General features: G+C 45.3%; 1 protein-coding gene across 1 annotated transcript in view; it reads left to right on the forward strand.

The window, feature by feature from the left end:
* Positions 1-16254, forward strand: part of PSMD1 (proteasome 26S subunit, non-ATPase 1) — a 288795-nt gene that overhangs the window by 100194 nt on the left and 172347 nt on the right. The gene's annotated exons all lie outside the window — the stretch shown is intronic.

The following is a 16254-nucleotide window of genomic DNA, read 5'->3' on the forward strand; positions in this document are numbered from 1 at the left end:
ATTTATATAAACGAGAAGTCCAAAGTGGTCAATGCGCGTTCCATCAGAGTATGGGATCGGTATTCCTCATGCGTCACGAAAATGATTCCAGTGGTATGTCCACAGTAAGGGACATACAGTAATTGTAAGGTCTAAGTAGGCCCTGCCTGTAGAGCTGTGCCGCCCCGTAGAATCCGCGAAGGCGAGAGAAGAACCGCGAAAATGCTGTCACCGCAGCGTCTGATAACGCTGTCGTGTTCAATGAGGAAGCTGTGCCCTTGTTTTTGTAATTTGTTGCACGAATTATGCTGTTTGCGGTACATTTTTGACGCTGAATGGCTCATAATTATGCAGAGGGGTGTGATGGTGTCATTTCAGGAATATCGTGGAACAATTGTAAGACGAAATTCCAGAAATTATGCGAATGACGGAGGCATAATTCATATTTCGCCCAGGAGTAATAAGGCATCAGGGTGCTTCCTGGTACCTGCCGCGCCCCCCCCCCCCCCCACCTCTTACTTGTATTTTCATTTATTGAATATATAGGGTACCTTTATCCCACTTCTGTGGACTGGCACACTGAGATAAACAATTCTACATAGCAAACAAGATGTGGAGAGTTAACTTGTGGCTTTGAAGGCGGATGGAAGAAGGCAGTAGGAGCTGTGTGGAAAGTGGGAAAGTTCCCAAACCTGGGTGAAAACATACAATTAGATGGGCACAAGAAGAGTGAACAGGGTGCCCAGCTGGTTATCCTGCCCTTTCTCTCGCTTCCTGGCTTTGTAGATGCATGTGTGCCCCACCAGTGCCCTGCGTACCCCTTACTGGGGCTGGAACGGTCTGCAGGTATGTGGGTTCGGCCATAAACTGGCTGCTTTCACACCGGGGAGAGGCTGTTGGTTAGAAGCAAGCCCAGCATTGTATTTCTTCGGTTTCTCTGCTCGTTCCTTGATGATTAACCGGGCTGGATTGATTGCATTTCAGCCTGTGTAGAAGGCTTCCGTCACAGCGCACTACCTCTCTCTTGTGATGAGGACTTCGGTGAGAAAAGAGAAACGATGATCCCTCTGAAGAACGAAAGCTGCTTCTCAGTTCAGGGCGCTTGACGAGTAACAACTCCAGCTCCTAGGGAGATTCTCTGTAAATCCCTCAGGCACCCTCTAGAAGTGATTGATAGAGAAGCTCATGGAGAGAACAGTTGCAAGGGAATGTGACATGAATATCTAGGGGTGGATTGAAACCAACAATAAGCAGTGTTCGTGGAGCTCAACCTGCTATATATTTTTTTCCTTCTCTCGGCTGCGTGAAGACTAAACATGGTATAAGCCGAGATGTTGGAGCCTTTCCGTGTGCATGCTTTGGGCTCATTGGAAGAATCCAGAGGGGGATCTCACCAAGTGGATTTTAAACTTGAACAAGTATTTATTGCTGAGCTTTGGCAGAGAATTCAGGAAAAGAGAGGACTGGGAATCTGGGTACAGTTGTGTTTCTCTCTCAATCTGAGGCAACCGTTTTACTCGGATACTCAAGACAGACGTCCTGGTCCCATTGTGGTTGCATTATTTGTACCGAGACATGCAGCCAAGCCTGGTTTGCTCAGGATTCTGGGTCATAAAACTATGTCCCTCTGCTGCCACGTGTCTACAATCCACTGTGATTATTCAGACATCACAGTTTTGACAGAAATGAACCTCGCCCAGCCTTGCGTCCAGCCACACTGGACTTTTCCTTCTAGTCTAGTGGAAGCTGTTCTCTTGCATGGATCCCGGATCACCCTTAGGAGAAGCAGCGTGCTTCCTATGAATGGATCCACTCTAAATACGAAAGGATCTCTGAGCCACAAGTGGTGTTTCGATGCTTTCTTGACACCCCTGGTGAGTGCTGCGTGTTTCAGTGATTCTTCCTCTGAAATCTGAATGTCTTTCCGCGTAGAGCGGCAGAACTCCCCAGATCTGGAGTTTTACGTTGATAGTCGCCCTTGGGATCAGCAAAAGGCCGCTAAGCATGAATTTGTCTGATACCTTTGCTGTATATCAAGGTGTTCTTCAGATCTGCTAGCAGCTTGTCTAGCCTTCTTTTGGAGGCTGCCTGAAAGAGCAGCCAAGGAACAGTTTATTCCTAGATGGACAGCCCTGCTGAGGCTCCTAGTGGCCCCCAGGAGATTGGACCCAGACTGGCTGTGGGCTCCTTTCTTCCCATGATGCCTGAGAGCTGCAGCTTTCCAGGAGGATTGGGGCTGAGTCACGTGCATGTATTGATGATATAAAGTAAATCTTGACTGGATACTTGGACATAAGCGTCAACGGTCTTTGACGCACAACGCGCTTGCATGGGGCTGCTCATACGCAGTGATACAGGCGCAGTACAACCGCGCATGGCTTTGTTTTACCTGTCTTGCCACTTGGGGGCTGAGAGTAGGAGAAATCTTGCAGAGTGGAAATACCAAGAAGGTGAGATAAGATAAAGCGACTTGTTTCCTGAGGATAACCTCCGGTCTCCGCCTCTGTTGTCATTGAAAGCACCTGGGCCTGCTCTCGCAGGACAAAAAGGCCCCCGGCTGCATCTACTGAGGGCCACTGCAATTACACGTCAGGAGAGAACCAAATTATACAGCAGGGTTGACCAAAATGTGGCAAGAAAAGGCAAGTCATGTGACTTAATGCAGCACTTTTTCATGGTAGTATAACTTAATAATTTGCCATTTTAACTCGTTAATACTGTCTGGGCAAGGGTTTCTCACTGTTAGTACCAGTTTAACTCCCAAATACTGCAATAAGCAACTGAAAGGTGACCAGTCGGTCTTTGGTAGGGCCTTCCACTGTGGAACACAGGTGTTGCTGCAATTTTAGTAACTTCTGATCCAATTTAGCTACGAACATTATTTTAAATTAAAATCTGCGGATTTGGCAAAAAGGCAAAATCAATAATTACATGGAAAATTGCATAATCCCAGTGGCCATGCATGCACACAGCTATCAGATGCAGTACAGCAGTGCATGCCTCTCTGTTACCACTTCTGCGCGGCTGTGGGTAGGAGAGATCTTACTTGGCAGAAGTATAGGAGTGCCCATAGCGCAGGGCCATTGGAATTATGAGATTCTGCAGACACTTCGGTTTTTGCTTCATTGCGGATTTGTCTCACTTGCCACATAACTCGTCATATGCTTCATGAACTGCAGATTTTAACAAAAAAAGGTATTTCTAGTTCTAAAAAAAATTAAGTATTGGTTCAGACTTGGCAACATGTGTTCCTGTGCACCAGAAGGTCCTTCGCAAAGGTTGACTGGTTATATTGTAATGCTCATTGCTGTATGTAGACGTCTAATGAGGTAAAATCTTTTCCCAGACAGTATTGTGTAAGAAATAAAATTAAAAAAAATGAAGTAATACTATCACAAAATAGGCTCAATTACCCCCACATTACTTGCATTTTCTTGCCTCATAATTCAGAGAAACCTCCTGCATAATTTGGTCCTCTGCCGCATAATTCCAGTGGCCTCGAGCACATAGGTTATTTACCCTGTGAGCCACAGAGATGGAAGAGAAGGGCTTTGCACTGCTTGAGGGCGGATTCAGAGAGCGAAGATATGCTTGGAATTCATATCCGAAGGGGGGGGGGGGGGGGGGGCGGGGTATAGTTTATGTCCCTGTGACTGGATAGTCTCCTATGTTTTCCATGAAGATACACGGAGGCAAGAGCTGGGCTCGCGGGGTACCTCCAGTAATCCTGTCTGGGACCTGCTCAGTTAATACTGCACTGTAAAACATTCACATAGTTCACAGCCCAGTCACTCCCAGATGTACACTGCTGGCTGTTTCCATTCCAGCTGCCGCGCCTGCGCATTAATCCCCCCACTATCTGTAGGGCCGAGTAAAGTTCCATTTTTTTTGGGGGGGGGGGGATTTTTGCAACTTCCAACCCAACCTCGCGGCATCGAACACTTTTTTTTCACCCGATGCATTCTTAAACTTGTTCCTGTGTGTACAGGGTTCTGAAAGTAGCCTTTAATTCTTGTTGCCGAACCTCTTGTGCCATCATTAGGATGTGCTCTCCCTGGCAGGACTCGCTATAGAGTGCCCCACGTTATTATACGGAATAAAGTACCCCTTAATGTACATTAAAAGGCTATGGCAAGTCACTGAGGTGTTTCATGACCAAATCCAGCAACACGACTCAAGGCCGGCATCCTTTATAAGGTCAGGGACGCCGAGGTGACTTGCAAAGTGCTTATGTTCAGCACAGGGTACTTTATTCCGTATGCTACACGATCACATCATCACCCTTCACACAAACTGCTTAAATGTGTGATTCTAGGATTTTTCATCTGAGAGAAAGTGGTTGAAGATGTGACGAATAAAAGCGGAATCTTGTGCAACATTCAACACACAGCAAAGCAAGTAGTAATCTTTGGCAGAATTTCAGAATCAGTTTAATGTCAGTCAAATTAAAAAAAATAATCTGTATTTCTAAAAGTGTAGAAACAGACAGAGATTTTTTAGATTTTGTCTTTCCTGTTATGCCTTAAAACTATCAACGTTGCCATAAGTAAGTGCAACCTACTGATCCATTTTCATTTTAATAAAACAGATCAGAAGACCAAAAAGCCACTTCCTGTTTTTATCTTTCAACTGCTGCTGTAATTCTGCTCTGTGACCCTCCTTCCGCCTTAGGCTGCTGGTAGCAAGAATTACATCTCAACTCAACGGTAATAAGTGATTACAGTTGAGCATCTACGTCATTTCTTTATTAAAGGGGACTGAAGACGTCACAACTTGACTGTAATAAGAAAATTAAAGACGGGACTTTATATAGCGACTGCAGGCATTTATGTAGTACACCAGCATTACAAAAGCAGGAAGGACACTGTGGCAATAACATCTTCACTCGGTTACTACCGCTGGAAACTTAATACTGCAGGGAGTGAGTTACTGCAGAGTTCATTGCGTTACCTCCGGCGAGTCATAAAAACATGCCGGACAGAATTGGTTTACATTCATTGCCCAAAAAATATTATCTATACGTTGATCTTAAAATGATAAACATCCATTACAGTTTCTGCACTGTGAAGCTTCGTTTGTGTGTTCTCAAGCATATGGGTATTGGCGAATGATACAGCCATCCATGCGCCCTCCCGATTCAGGCGGGAGACTACCGATTTCAAGGCTGGCTTTTCTGCCTCTCGGTTCCTGCATGCAGACACCCGATTCGGAGTTTTATAGAACTGGCAAGAATAATGTGTCGATGCCTGTCACGGATGCCCCAGCCTCCTCCCTCCAAGTATTACCTCCGACATCAAAGGTTAACGCTTTTCATTAATTTTTGGAGGGGTAAATTAGAGCATGTGACCGGTCTCAACGTTTTTTGTTGTCAGTTTTACATAAGGCAAACAAAAACAGAGTTTAAAACTCTGTTTTGTTTGCACTGTGTTCTTAAACTGACAAAATTGAATTGAGACACCAAGCGACCCGATTCAGGCAAATTGCCTCACCTTCAAACTAAGTCAGTGGGAAAAATACTTTCTCCCTACTATTTATTCATTTATTTTAAATCTCCCACTTGCCTGCTCTGAGATGTGGCCTGTATGGATGCAGCCGTGTTTTGTTGTGCAAGGGGCCCCCTTCCCTGCCCTAGAAACCATATTGTATTTTTATGTGGAGGGGGGCACGACGGGGTGGCTCTGGTGTTAGATTTTGCCTCACCGCTGGTTGTTTTACTGCTAGATGCATGGAAACCTGTCTTAATCCAAGACCGGGTGATAATTTGTAGCTGACTCTAATTGTTCTCAAATGAATAGCAGGCCTTTTTTTAGGCCTTGCCTACGGTAAGCGCATGCACTGCAATCCCCCCTCCCCGGGCAGGTGGTTGTCTGCTTGCAGGTGGGTGGGCCCTGCATCCAACCCCCGCACAGGGGTTGGCTTTAAGTATGGTAATAAAATATTACTTGGCGTTTAAAAAGAAAAAAAAAAAACCTAGAAATTCACAGGAAAAAAAAGTGGTTAAAGTGACATTCTAGTTAGGAATTGTAATTGTCATAATTTACATAAAAAAAGATCGAAAGTCACTTAAAAAACCAAAGGTGAAAGTGACTTGAAAGTTAGATATCATAAGGCGATCTGATTTTACTTTTTGTGAAAAAAAAGAAAGGTTGCAGTGATGTTAGGTGAGAATTTGGGTGCCAATCTAACGTTAGGAACTAAAAAAAACTCCGAAATTCACCAGTTGTAGTTAACAGTGCTAACCATAACTTGCACCCCGCCATGCACTGCTTATGACTTCACACATCACATCAATTGTGACGTGTTCTGACATCATTTATGACGTCACTGATGACATCTAAAATGACATTGCATTGAAGGCTTTAAGAGAGCACATCTTTCCAGATCCAAACAAATGTTTGACAGTAAGGAGTCATCCAAACCACAAGACTTCCTTCTGGGAGATATCATGGTCATATGGTCAGAAAAAAATCACCAGACTTCACATCGGTGTATCTTCATTCCCCATCTTGGAAGGGGATTGATTGTGCCGCCTTTATATCAGAGCAGGATGGCGCTTTGGAAATAGTAGGCAAATCAACTGACTCAACCTGACAGCACAATTAAGTTCAGAAGACCAATGTTAAAATATCAGACTCCACTTCAGAACAGGTTCTAGCTAGAAGTAGAAAGATAAACTTAAAATGCTGTAAACAGTTGCCACAGAAACCCAAGTAGTTACTGAGGCCATGAGTAACGGACTCTCGATGCTGACATAGCTGAAATCAAAAACTATTCTTTTCCCCCATTCCTCCTCTCGTTGAGTCTGTTCTGTGTTCATTGTCAGACCTTCTTGTCACTATTACTATGTAAATTGCATCTATACACTTGAGGCCCACCACTAGATGGATTTAATATGCACAACATGTGAATACAGAAGAGTCTCAATCTGTAAAAACAACTTACTAGTAAATGACTAGTATATTTACCATTCTACAATAGAAAATTAAAAATGGCTGCCACTGCATCACCATATAGCCATACGCACATGTGGAAGTGGCTGCCATCTTGAAATGGTGTAAGCATTTTTTTACTAGTCCAAGATGGCTTTTGTATGCATATGTGCATACAGACATCCTCACTCAGCGGCGGGCAGTTTTCATTATTGTTGTAGCCTGGAATACAGCCATTTTGGAATAGTAAAATTAGAAACAATATATGCAGTGGAGCACCAGTGCAGAAAACCATTGGTAAAGCCAATAGATTTACACTCGCCATATAAAGGTGAGATTCACTGGCTTTGCCCATTCGTGCGTGGGGTGGTGTTTGTAAGATTTGTAGTACTCTGTTGGGTGCTGAACAGCTTCTTCAATGGAGAGCTTTTAAATAATGTGCATACATGTGGCCACAGAGCCAACCATTTAGAAAATTCAGCAAAATATGTATGAGTTATAAAAGCTTTTGCATTGAGATCTTGCCCCCAGAAGATGAACACATTTATGTAGAGCTTGGCTTTTTGTTCTCTTTCTCTAGTGAGCAAGGGCAGCTCATCCCTGCTCGCTTGACCGAGTCAAGAGGCCGAAGCTGAATACTTTGGCTGTCCAGTTGGAGAGTACTAGTTAGTAGTGTGGACTTGGGAGACTAGTTGGAAAAGACTGCTCCCACACAGGGCCCTTCAGTCTAATTACTGATGGCACCAGGACCACAGTCACAGGCGTCACGCCTTTTACATTGTACGTACATTTTCTTGTTTTTACCACGTTTTTCTTGTAATATTTCCCTTTCTCACAAAGACAAAGTGTCAAGTCGAATATTCATTAGATCTGATGATAATCTGCGTTGCGTAAAGTTTAAGAGATGGAAATGTATTCAAGAGTACCGCCTACTAGAAGATAGACCTCTTCTGCTTCTCTGGCAGTGACATTTATACCATCTACCATTAGGACACTTGTGCTTTCAGATGACCTAACTTGAATTGCACATGGTTTGCTTGTCTCGAAGGCATCAAGGGACAGAGGATGTCCCTCCGCAAACAAATGTCTGAGTGTCCAGTGTTGTCCAGAGTACATGCTTGTGATGTTGCTCACATCCACATAGTCTGCCTTTCCCCTGTGGATGTCAACTCTGAGCAGTTACTTCTTTCTCAGCTACTGGATCTAAGAGCACTTGGAAGCCATTTCCCTGTGATCTACTTGCGCTCTATACTACTGCAACTCAGTTGCTGCTTTCAGCAACATTAAATATGTGGTGTTTTCCCAAAAAAAGGCCCTGCATCAAAGACTCTGGTATTGCAACCACTATCCCTCAAGATTTGGCCTCCCAAAAACCTTTGATAGTTTCCATAGTGGCCTGTTAGTAAGATGTGCCACTCACTTTGTTAGAATTGTTCCCCCCCCCCCGCCCCCCACACACACACTATCTCATTCCTGAGACACTCTGTCACTTATTTTGTTGTTAGATACAAATATTTGCTCATGTTTTAACTCCCATCACCTCATCGGCTCTTTGTACGTAGCGGCTACCCTTCCTGTGCCATATCTATTTCTCAGAAATTGAATATTATGTTGGGAAGGTGTAAAAGAGACTGGACTCGACCTTTGGTAAATGCACCTATTGATAGCCCACAAATGTTAAACAGCAGTGCAAGCCAAGCCCTCTCAAAGCCTTTTTCATCCAAAAAAGGCCTGAGGGTTTGGGGATGGTAAATGGTCTGAAACATAAAACCTTCACAAATCATATCTGTATAAATATATATCAGTAATTTCTACTCCAAGCTAAGTATCCCAAAGCCGCCGTGGCTTAGTGCATGTCTAAGGGTGATTTTTCTCTTCCCGCGCTTGTTTGTCTGTACACGTTCACTGCGCTGAGCTCTTGATCATGGAGTGATCCATCAGTTGGGCTACTGCCAAAGCGCCTTCGCCTCCTAGTGGCCTTAGGAACAAAACCTCTGAGACCTACTGAAAATGCTGAAGCCCTCACTGCGCTCCCATGTATTACCCAAGGTACCCTAATCTGCAGTGCCTCTGCCCGAGATGTCTGTCTGGGATTCTTGTCCTTTGTTAATACTTGACGTGTTGCTTACATTCGTGCCTTAGCCAGAAATATTCTTTTCCCATTAGGCACCTGAGGCCACAAATTTAATCCTTTTGAACATCTGACAAGTTCCTGGATTGAGGCCTTCATCCATTTTGTAATCCGGGGGGGGGGGGGGGGGGGCGGGGGGGGGCAGTTTGTTTAACAAGGAGTGCTGTGCCTGTGAAGTTGGCAGCTCGTCCTGGAAAACGCGCCCTCCTGTTACTTCTAAGGATTCTGGGACTATTCTGTTGACAAGTGCGGTGTGTTTGAAGAGGACAGTGGCCTCTATTCCCGTATTTGAGACACAGTTCTCAATTTAGAGCGGTAATGTGGACCATCCCTTTGGGTGGTTTTTAAACCTGCCCTTTTTCAAGGGTTTGAGAGCCAACATCTGAGTGCCCCTGAGGAGAGCTTCCAGCTTAAGTTCGAAGAATAGTACAGATCAAGAATTTAAACGTAGGAAGTGAGCTGTAGAAATATGCAGGGATCAGAAAAATTAGGTTGATGGGAAAACTGCCAGCAGTATCTACGCCTTTGGTCTCGTGGTGTAATCATCCCTTTGGAGAGCCAAGACGAAACGGAACAAGTGATCGACCACCCATCAAGTCAACCAGTTTATGAGCCTTTCTCCAAGTATCTCGGCGTGAATGAAGGTGAACAGTGGCTAACCTGACGTGGATGAATACTTGCCCTTCTCTTTACACTTCATCTACCCCTTCCTCTAGTGCTTTGTGGAACAGTGTTGATGTCAGTAATAAAGCAATTGCAACATTTGTTTAATTGCAAGTTTTGGGTCAAGCCCGTGCTGGAGCCTTCACATTATACACCAAATAATTGATGTGTGCATCCTCTTTTGGGCACATCAGACAGGCTGGTGTTTTGAGTCCTTGATCTTCAGCCCGGTGACAACTTCATCTTACTCTGCTCTTTGAATTTGAGTTAAAGCTCTAGAGCAATTTGGGTGTTTATTCTTCTTCTCCCGGATGGCACAATCAAATATGCTCTCCACCCTTTCTCCCCTCCACATCCACTGATCAGTCACATCTTTCATGTCCAGCAGGGCTCAGGGTAGTCATCTGTTAACTTTTATGGGGGAATGCTGACTAAGCGTTTTCCCATCTTGGGCTTGCCTCTTTTAAATCTTTGACCACACCCAGATGTTGCAGAGACTTAATGACAAGTCACCCCTGTAACCTGTTCTGTCAGCAGCATGTCTTAGGCCCTGACCCATACATTTTGCAATACTCTGAATAAACAACTCTGCTCTAGTAATTCTTGGAGCAGCACCCCACCTTTTTGTCAAAGTACAAGATGTGGACATTATACTTGATGCAGTTATCCCTTCCCCAGTACATCAGTTTCCTTTCCAAGGACGTATTTCCACAAGATGCTTGCTCTCATAGGTTTTCTAGTCCTGTTTAGGTTGACTGCACCAACAGTTCTTAACCTTGGCCTGTCTGTGTCTTCTTAAAGTGTCCCTTACCTAGAATGCTGCATCAGGATTATCATTGCATGTTTTATTCTGGTTTGCTTCACTGTCTTCCGTTCCCCAGAACAGTCCAATTAAAATCCATGGACCTTCAAAGATGTGACATTTATGGACTAATTCACAACTGTTGCCAAATATTTTTTGTTGGACAAAATAAAAGTGTGACATCTTTTGTTTTTCTAGCTTTGGCGTAGTGCACAACTGCAACACTCCCTCATTATGGTGTTTAAATTGTCCAAAGCAATTGCAGATTAACTATTTGTGTTGTAAATACGTGTGGTTGAAGTATGTGGCATAAATTATATGTGTAAGACTTTGCATACTGTGGGAGCATTTTGCCATTATATAAGTCCATTGTCACTGAGATATGTGAGATAGAAATGTCTTTCTTTTGACTGTACCTCAGAGTACACTAGATTTATAGCCTTGTTTGCTCTGCTATACTGGCACATTGTGATGCACCTAATCACATCCTACATTGAAGACCTGGCTATTCGGCTAATCATCTGACCCCTACCAGCGCCTGGATACCCTCACGGGTGACAGTAGCGCTCTACAAATCTACTGATTGGTTCAGAGAGGATTCAGCAAGTTTAACAAGGTCTCCACCAGGCAGCTGTTACGTATGAAAGCCTGCACCCAGTGTACCTTCTAATTGATACTTCTAACTGCAGATTTGTAACTCCATGAATACATCCCAGGCATCAGACTGAATGCAGGGATTTTTCACGTCATCAGGTGGTGTCATGCGGCTTTGTGTCTGCTTCATCCTGCCCTGGAAGTGACATCATAGCCGCATATAAACGTGCTGGTATCCATTCCTTCTTTTCCACACATTCGGACACGGATTTGAAGTTCAATCCCAAACTCTATCTTGTCTCTGACAACATTTTTTTGTTCTAAATTCGTATTCCAGTGTGCAAGGGACGTTTCCCCATCAAAAACTACAGGGTTCAAGTCTTGTACAGACTGTCACAAAGTGATATCTGTGACAGGAAGCCACAAGGTGTTCCTCTAGTGCCTGGGGCCATCGCACCACACCCGGGACTGCAGAGTCTGCACCTGAAGCATTCCTGGACCCCATAACCAAACTCTGCATTGCGGACCACCAAAGAAATACTGCCTTCCAGATGAAGCGGAGGATGCGGACCCACTTTGTCGAGGCCATTCCTGTGAAAGAGCCTCCTCGTACTCAAAATCTTCAGGTGAGTCAAAATCGAAGATGAAGCGTGATTCTTCACAGTATCTTCATTCTCACCCAGAGGAATCATGGGGACACCAAGGTGCCTCTTTGTCGTGGTCCTGATCTCCCACCACAGAACCAGTTCCACCACAGGCCCCATAGTACTGAATTTTGCAGCCTGTTGGTGACGCAGCAGCAGATGGAGGCTTTCAAAGAAGCAATGTGGCGGATCTTCTGCAGCATTCTGTCTATGTCTGGTGTTCCTTTGGGCCCAAGGATCTGAGGAGGCCTCCAGTCATAACTGCCAGATCTGTCCTTGATGCCATCTGTGCCTCTTGACTCTGCTTCACATCCCACCCATACTCTGAAACAAAAGCCCATTCTGACTTCGAACCCGATGCAACAACCCACGCCACTGTAGAATCTGGAGAAGGACACAATTTATTTTGTCCGACTCTGAGATGCCAAGACATCAACCGAAGTTGCATCCTATTCATGTTCTGATCTCATTCCAATTTGAGCAAAGCATTACCGCAACTCAGGAGTCACCCTCAAGTGCTTCACAGTCTTTGGCTCCAGTTCCAAACATAGTCAACATGGCTTGAGTGGTGACAATGGAAATTATGGGGTTGATGCATCTCAGTACTACATTGACAATATTTTTTTTATGGACATCTAAGAGTCCATTTCTTTGGACATCTCCCCTGCCACTGGGTTGAGTCTCCACCAGGCCTTCAGCAGAAGAATCAGCCCTTTTCATTGTAGTCATCTGACATGCAGGCACATTTCTTGACTTACAGCTACCATCCATTGAGGTCTAAACCATCGTACTGACTGAGATTCTGCAGCCTAGGCAAACCTCCACAGAACTGCTCTTCCCTCTCAACAAGGCTCTAACTTAACTGCTTACCTGCTGATGGGCCTTTGGGCTTAACAGCACTTTTGCCTGCCGGTAAATAGGCAGGTGGTTACAGACCTTCCTCAGGTGACCCTACCTTCCAGTAGGTGAACCTAAACTTGTTCCACATGACTACTCCTGACCTTGATTCAAAACTTGTAAAGGCATTTGAGGAACAAATGTTTTCCTCAGCCAGTCTAGCCTTCGTTCAGCCAGTGCCAGCTGCCTCCTGGTAAAGTATTTCCATGTTCTGTGCGACATGGTCACTGAGGTCCTGCCGGTAGTCCAGGTTGATTTTCTCTCTAACTAGGCACAAATTATTCAGGATGGCCAAAGCGCAGCAAAACTTGTTACCGCTCTGGAATGGACACTGACTGTTTAGGCAGGACAGTTGGTACCAATGTGGTACTTCAGCGCCACGCGTGGAACATTTCCACAGATTTTTTTGTGTAACGTCCAAGCATCATTAATGGAAATGTCCTTTACTGGCATCTGTCGCTTGGTAGATAAGGCAGATTTGGCACTGGAGTGGTTCTAAGAAGGCAGGGTCACACCGCTATCCCTAGGTCTTTTAGCGCCTGTGAAGGAGCTTATGATGAAGCAGGACTGTTGAGGCTGTGACCAAATAAAGTGGAAGATTGTTTTCATGCAACTTGGAGAGGGCCCTACAGAAAACACCCTGCAACAGTGGCACGTAGCTCATATGTTCATGTCTTGCTCTAACGTCATTGTTTAAAGGCGGAATCTCCCTACTTCATTCCTCAGCATCCCTGTTTACCATGAGCTTAGGGATCGATCACACATGCTGTTTGTGATTTTGTGATATCTGAAGTTAGCTCTATGTGGAATCTTACTGCCTACTGTGTTCTTCAGTGTGACATCACTTGAAGGCTTCCCATCTGAACTTCAGTGTATGGCATTGCTCCAGGAAGCAGCAAGGTCAATTGTTGATGTGCTCTGGCTTCAGAAATGGCCAAAAAGAACAGATGGTGAACGGAATGATGAACAACACAAACATTCACCACCAGTCACAAAGATCTGGGTTTAATCCATTGTTTTTTTTTGCCCACCACTCCAGTTTGGACCCAGCCATATGCAAATCAGTATTGACCCTGCTCCCCACGGTAACTGTCCAGCCTGAACTGTTAGGCCAGGTCTTCCCTAGACCGAAAACAAGCACCCTGAGACTGGTTTCGGGGTATCGCCCCTCATCAGCCAGGCTAGCTTGAATCCAGTGTTGCAGTGAGCACGGGACCCATGTCTGAGCATACCTTTCCCACTTAAGATGGCAAATGCAAAAAGAACAGATGATGGAATGCTGAGCAATGCAAACATTCACCTCCAGTCACAAAGATCTGGGTTTAATCCATTGTTTTGTGGCCACCATGACAATACAGTTTATGCCCAGCCATATGCATATCAGTCTTGACCTTGCTCCCCATGGGAACAGTCCAGCCCGAACTGCCGGGCCAGCTCCTCCCATGACCGGAAACGAGCATCATGGGAGCAGTTTGGTGTCTCCCTCATCAGCCAGGCTAGCTTGAATCCAGTGGCACAGTGAGGAACGGGACCCACGTCTAGGCATGTAGTGCACTCCACTAGGGACTTGTAAGTAAATAAAATGATAATTGGGGATAAGCCCATGTTACGATGTTTTAGGGAAAGAACACAAGTACTTTAGCACTGGTTAGCAGTGATAAAGTATGCAGAATCCTAAGGCCAGGAAAAACGAAGGCAGCACAAAAACAGGAGGTAGTGGGAAGGGTATGCCCAGATGTGGGTCCCGTGCTCACTGCCCCACTGGATTCAAGCTAGCCTGGCTAATGAAGGGTGATACCCCAAAACCAGTCTCCGGATGCTTGTTTCCGGTCCAGGGAGGATCTGGCCTGTCAGTTCAGACTGGACTGTTCCCATGGGGCGCAGGGTCAAGACTGATTTGCATATGGCTGAGTCCAAACTGGTATGGTCTGGTAAGCAAAAAACGATGGATTAATCCCAGATCTTAGTGACTGGGAGTGAATGTTTGCATTGTTCAGCATTCTGACCATCACCTGTTCTTTTTGCCCTGGCTTCAATAATGGCATTTGCAGGCCCACTTGCATTTGGTCCAGTTGTGTTGTCCTGACCCAGCCGTGACTGGAAGCAGGTTTCCTTTCCAGCGGTGCACACACAGGCACCACTGGTTATTCTTTGATATTCTGAGGTGTTGCCAGTTGATTGCAGAGCTTCTAAAAGTAACACTTCCTTTCTGTGCTCAGGAAATGCATGCCATACCAAGACGTCCAGTAAATCTGCGTCTGTTTGTTTTACGGTAACACTGGAACATAAACATTTACACAAAATATGAATGTAGGAGTTAGAAGGCAGGCTATCCCGGCTCCAGCCAGGCATTCTGCAGATAATTTAACTGAGCTGTGCCTAGAAGAAGCGGGCCCGCTCGTGATGGATGCTCACGGTTCCTCCTTAATGTACAAAGCCGATTGGCAAGAGTGATGCGTTGGCTTGCTCTCCTCAGTCTTACTGGCCCTACCCTTAAGCAAGCTTTATACACCGTGCTGAGACTCCAGTGTGTTGTGTTGTCCTACGCAAATGCACCCCTTGATTGCACTGGTCCCCTCTATTTATCTGGGCTTCTCATAACATTACATGTGCGTACCTAGTAATACCTTGAGCAGGCCACACTGTTTCATCCAACATGACATTTTCATTTGAGAGACTGAAAAATGTGTGCTGCTCAGTTTGCTAGAAGATTTGTGTGCTTCTCATTTTGATGTCTCGTCTGCAGTGACTATCATGTCAACCAACATATTCCGTGGCACATACTTAGACAGCCCACTTCCCCCCCCCATTGGGCTTTGTGTTTCTTCTCTTCAAGCCTTTGGTATTATACATTGTCAATCATACCTTACATCTGCCCACAAGTGGCTGGCTCTCTTCTGTCCCTGTGTCATTCCGCCTCCACTGGATCCAGGCATTCCAGATCGTGATGGATTATGTTCTGTCCTCCCTCTCCCTCGCTTTCTGCCACCCCTTGCTCTCTCCTTGCTTCACACCCTCTGTCTTCGGCACTCTGTGCTATTTTCCTGCTCACACCCCCGTCCAAGCTCTTCTGCCGCCATGCGTTTTCTCGCTCCCTACTTCCTCTCACCCTGCTTCCCGTGATCTCCTCTCACTGCCAGCCCACCGATATTGGCTTTGCCAGTGCTTGTAAATTTCAAATGGTTGAGCTAATATTGGCAGATGGCTATCTTGGAACAGAGCCTCTTTACCATCTTTTGATTAGCTGACTTGAATCCTTACACTCCTTTAGGGAGCTATTATTTTCTTGCTGGTTAGCAGTCTGAGAATGCATGTACTTTGCAGCTCTCTCCCTTGTGTGCTTCTCCCCCTTCTAATTACCCATGCTCCATTTCTCTCTCCCTCGTGTGAGAGCCCCACAAGCCTCGTGTGAGATGGCTCTCTGCCTTGTAAGTTGCTTTTCACCTCCTCCCTGCACCTGGCACTCGCTGCCACCAGCTGCCGGCCCTTCCAACATACATACACGTGCTTTCATGCTCCTCTAAGGTAATTATTCTAATTGACAGATCTATCTTGGATCAGTAAATTAAAAAATATATAGCCTTCATCCTTTTGCAAGCATGCACCTGAGTGGAG

This window comes from Pleurodeles waltl, chromosome 11 (genome assembly GCF_031143425.1).
Source record: "Pleurodeles waltl isolate 20211129_DDA chromosome 11, aPleWal1.hap1.20221129, whole genome shotgun sequence".
NCBI classification, from domain to species: domain Eukaryota; kingdom Metazoa; phylum Chordata; class Amphibia; order Caudata; family Salamandridae; genus Pleurodeles; species Pleurodeles waltl.